The sequence below is a fragment of the Scaptodrosophila lebanonensis genome, unplaced genomic scaffold (assembly GCF_003285725.1).
Source record: "Scaptodrosophila lebanonensis strain 11010-0011.00,11010-0021.00 unplaced genomic scaffold, SlebRS2 tig00001412-arrow-pilon, whole genome shotgun sequence".
Lineage (NCBI taxonomy): Eukaryota > Metazoa > Arthropoda > Insecta > Diptera > Drosophilidae > Scaptodrosophila > Scaptodrosophila lebanonensis.
Genome location: NW_022060739.1, coordinates 9,646,401 through 9,651,519, shown reverse-complemented (window position 1 = coordinate 9,651,519; position 5,119 = coordinate 9,646,401).

The following is a 5,119-nucleotide window of genomic DNA, read 5'->3' as shown; positions in this document are numbered from 1 at the left end:
GTTGTTGTTGCTGATGCCGAACCAGCGCCATTATCGCACTGACATGTCTGCTTGTAACAGGCAATGTGCCGTCTTCGTCTTCATGCTCTTTGTTGGCCGCGTGGCATTAGCCCGCTTAATGCCCTCTCTGACAGATCCAAGTCCGGTATGCCAGCACCAGCACCAGCACCACCGACTAATCTCGTTGTTCGTGTGTCACCTGTTGATGGATTTCGTTGTTTGATTAACATGAAATGGCAATGCGGTTTGATGTATTGAGTGAAGTATCTTTTGGCATTACATTTAAGTGACTTTATCTTGGCCATGTCTGCCTGCTCCTACTTCTGCATGTTGTGGGTTGTTTCTGAGCGCGTGGGTCGCACTCACAGTTGTTCAGAGTTCAATGCATCGCCAGAAACAAGTGTCAATCAAGTTAAACAGAAGAGTTTTATTCAGATAATAGCAGCTTCCTTAAGATATCATTTAAATTTTAAACGTTTATTAATCAAAAGGTGTACACCCTTTGGCCTGTTATGTCTGCCCTGAATGGCATTTTAAGTAGCTGGCCATAAAACCAATCGGCAGCTCAGACTTGCACCAATTTGTTGGGTCTGCTTGTCTATTAACACGCAGCCTCGTTAGAAATCAATTAACTGTGCGATCATTAAGCCAAGCAGGCAGATCAATGGACGCTACCTGGCCACTGCCCTTGCCACTGCTATATAAAGGATGTGCGAGCCAGCAGGACGCAACTCAGAGTCAAACGAACTGCCCAAGCGATAAAGCCAAGATGTTTCTATTAAAAACCATACTGTTTCTGCTCTTCATACTCGGTGCGGCGCTTCAGAGTGCGGCACGCCCCAAACAACCGGCTGCCTTGAATGAAGTCACATTGGCTGGCAATGAGAAGATAAACCCCAACATATTGCAACAATTGGAAGGCATGCAGTATGTGCCGAAATCAAAAAAGAATAGAGTCAATGATTATTTGAAGAAGCGACGTGTCATCTATGAGCCTCAACCGCTGACGATGCCACAATTCTATGGCCAGATGATGATGCCGGCCAGAGGAGTGCTGGATAACGTAATCGATCCGATGGAGGATTATCTCGACAATGAAGTGCTGCCCACATATGAGTTCTTTAGGCCGCGAATTATGTTTTAAAACAATATGTTGATATAAGAAATGTAATATACATATATATGCGATATTAGTTGTGTAAATAGGCTAGAAACCCAATTCCTTTGTAAAAGCTGCCGAGAAGAAGTCAATAAATAGATTTATAAATAGTTGATACCAAAAAATTACAAAACTCTATTTCTAACCGAACTGTAAGGAATCTATTGACGTTTGATGGTATATTTGATGCTCAAAAACTGTCTACAAAAACTCCATAACTGAAAAGAAATTGTGGTCTAAAAAGTGAATTTAAAAAGTAATATTTGGTAACAACATCAACCTTACTGCTGAGGAGAAAAACACAAACGCTGAAACGCTTCAATTAAACTCAAGCTGGTAGAAGGAAGAAACAGAAGACCAAGGCCATGTCCCTGTCTCTGGCTGTTACCGTGTCCACCTACCGCATCCAAGCCGCCAGCACTAACAACAATCAACACTCAAATCAACAACAATCTGTACAAACTACAACAACATAATCAACAACAATGCAACACCAGCAGAAGCGAGAGGGAAAAGGGAAAAAAGGGCAACAAATGTTTAAAATACGCATACAAGAACATCGGGCAACAACATGCCATGTATACTCGTACATACATTGTACATATCCCCAAGGAATTTACGAAATGCTGCAGGACAAATCTATAAACGAGCAGCAGCAACAGCAGCAGCAACAAGTGGTGCAACAACAACAACAACAACAACAATGAGCTCAAATCAAAACGGAAGCGCAATGGCCAATGGACGAGTACGAGTTCGACCCGCCTTGACTGCCAGAGCGCCACATATGTACATGGCTTTTTGGTACGACATGGCAAAAGCATTTGGAAAATGTAATTTACAACGCGAACTGTGGCACAAAAATGTACAGCAACCACAGCAGCAACAACAACAGCAGCAGAGTTGAGGCAACGCCGGCACATCACCTGCCACCGATCTCACACTCAACAGCGCCAAAGTTGAAAAAGTTGAAAATGTTAAGACGGGCGGCAACTAAGCGACGACTCACCAATCGCCTCACCAACCGTGCAACTCCCGGCCAGCAGTTGCCGGCGATTTTAATTTTCAAGCGCTGTAGTTGCAGCTTCTGTTCAGGAGTTTTTCTTTCTTTTAATTTGTAGCTGCTGCTGCGCTTCATAGAGCATTTTTCATTAAATTCCTGAATTAAGGCATTCCGGTTAGTGATGATAGAACCTGAGTAGATGGACACGCCCTCAAGCAATAGTAACGTTCGTTCTCGAACAATCAAAGTACATTCAAAAGGTCTTTCATCCAAAATTGTTAATGGTTGTCCACTATTTATCGCCAATAGACGTCTAGTTCTACTTTTTAAATAACAACAAAGTATATCTTTACATTTATATATTTTTATCGCCAATACAAGTATAGCTCTACTTTTTAAATAACAAAGTATATCTTTACATTCTTTGAAGTTATCCGAAAACAAGAAGATTACGAAGCTACAACATATAGTGGACTTAAGCATAGCTGATCAGAACCCTCTTTAGATGACGAACTAGAATAACAACAAAGTATATCTTTACATTTATATATTTTTATCGCCAATACAAGTATAGCTCCCTTTTTAAATAACAACAAAGTACATTCTTTGAAGTTATCCGAAAACAAGAAGATTACGAAGCTACAACATATAGTTGACTTAAGCATAGCTCATCAGAACCCTCTTTAGATGACGAACTAGAATCTGAGAAAGTTTAGCTAAATAATTGGTTTATAAAGAAACTTGGAAAGGTTGATAAGATGGGATATCTTGCTTTCTAACTGTGTATTCTCATTGTTTAAAATTAGATTTATTTAGCATTAACCCCCTTTAGGATCCTAAATCTGCTGAGTATTTTTTTCATCAGTAAGCACACTTTTTAATTGAAAATCGGAAGCGTGCAATTTTCAAACCCAATAAAAAACTAAAGCCCCTCTTTAGATCTGAGAAAGTATAGCTGAAGAATTGGTTAAGTTGCCTACGAATGCTGTGATTATAAAGAAATTTGGAAAGGTTGATAAGATATCCCCTGCTTTCTTACTGTGTATTCTCATTGTTTAACCTTTAAGTGTAGATTTATTTAGCATTAGTCCCCTTTAGGATCCTAAATCTGCTGAATATTTTTCCATCAGTAAGCACGCTTTTCTTATTGAAAATCTAAGGACAAGTATGTAAAACATTTTTCGATTATACAGACAACAGAAACAAAATCAAATTGTATTTGGTCTTCTTCTTGAATTTTTATCGTTTCAATAGCAACATATTTTATTTAAATATATATGTTTTAAATTAAAAACTTTTCAAGCACAGCAACATCAAATTTTATCGTTTGTGTGCGACTCACGCACATCTCTAATGACTGCTTCTGCCACTTGCTGTTGTTGCTGTTGCTGGTGTTGCCTATGCCGCTGGCTCGTTGCTGATGTTGCTCATGTTCTGAAATAAGAGCAACATTGCAACATTTTGCTACCAATGTCCCATGCAGCATGCCCAAGTAGTGGAGGCTGAAGTCGACGACGGCGACGGCGACGACGACACGGTGACGATGCCGTTGAAGTCAAGCATTGCAGTTCGCCAATCGCCAACTACCGGTTGCAGTCGCTATTGTTGCTGTAATTGTTGTTGTTGTTGCTGTTGCTGTTGTTGTTGTTGTTGGTGATGCTGGCCACCTCAAATGACCGATGCTGGAGCTGCTTCTGTGTGGAATTTCATATTTTTTGCTGCCGGTTCTCTGTTCGTGTTTGCCGAGACGGCCGTTTGCCCTTTTTGGCCAATGCACTTGGAACGCTTTGAACCTGCCAGACGTGGCCCGAACACCGAGTGTCAGATTTTCGATTAAAGCCAATATTTGACACTAAAAAAGCCATCTAGAAAGCGGGGAGACAGTCAAATAATTTGCACACAAGTTCGACAAACATCACAATAATTTTCAACAATATTTCAATATATAGAATGGTTTTCTGCTTCAGTGAAACCATCAATTGACGATTTACTTATCCTAGTTTATTTAATAAAATATAACAAATTTAACTGTGAACATTTTTTGCACATCCTGCCGCAGCTTTACTTATTATTTTCTTTCGTTTTTTGAAAAAGTATACTTACTCGTATCTACTAGTTTCCGGTGAATGGGTTTAGCGTCGATCCGCAGTCGGGACCACACCCTTACAGCTTATCAGCGGTTGTGACCCTGCACCGTGGTCTAAATCTGGATAGCGTAGAGCTCCAGACTAGCTAAGTAGAACTGAAACCGTATAAACATAATACCTATTAAAAAGTATTGAATAATTCAGTTGCAAAGAACAATTACCAATTTTTTTAAATGTTACCTTTTTAAGGTCGAACTTCCAAAACGGCTTTTAAATACTATGGGATTCTGGGGTAAACGTTGATAACCAATTGTCTTTACTGTGTTTACCAAAAAGTAAGCCCAATTTTGGAGGAGTTAATAAATGCAGAATTTACATAACAATTTGGAAGGTTCTTAGTGCTTAGTGCTTGCATAAAAGGAAACTTGTGTTCGAATATAAATACTTTTTTGTATATATTGAAGAATTAAAGAATTCTTATCTAAATATTCTCCAATACATCAACGATCTTTTCTTAAGGGAAAATAAAATCTTTAACATTTCCATAGAGTTTCTTTTTTAGATTTTAATAAAAATAATACATGCTTGCCATAATATTTATACACTTAAATGGTGTTAAAAATAGAATAAGTAATTAACTAAGTAATTATTTGACTGGTGGCTTATAATTAAACACGTTTTCTTGCCTACAGAAAGGAGATCTTTCCTGGCCTTAAAAAGGATGAGGTACCGCTGAGGTATCTTTAAGAATTTCTTTCTTTTTAAAAACCCGCCTTTTTAAAACTATTATGTGCTTTGTAAAATACATTTCTGATCAATTTATTTCGTTAAAGTAAAAGACAGAAAATAAATTTTTTCAGTTCGTTTTTTTGG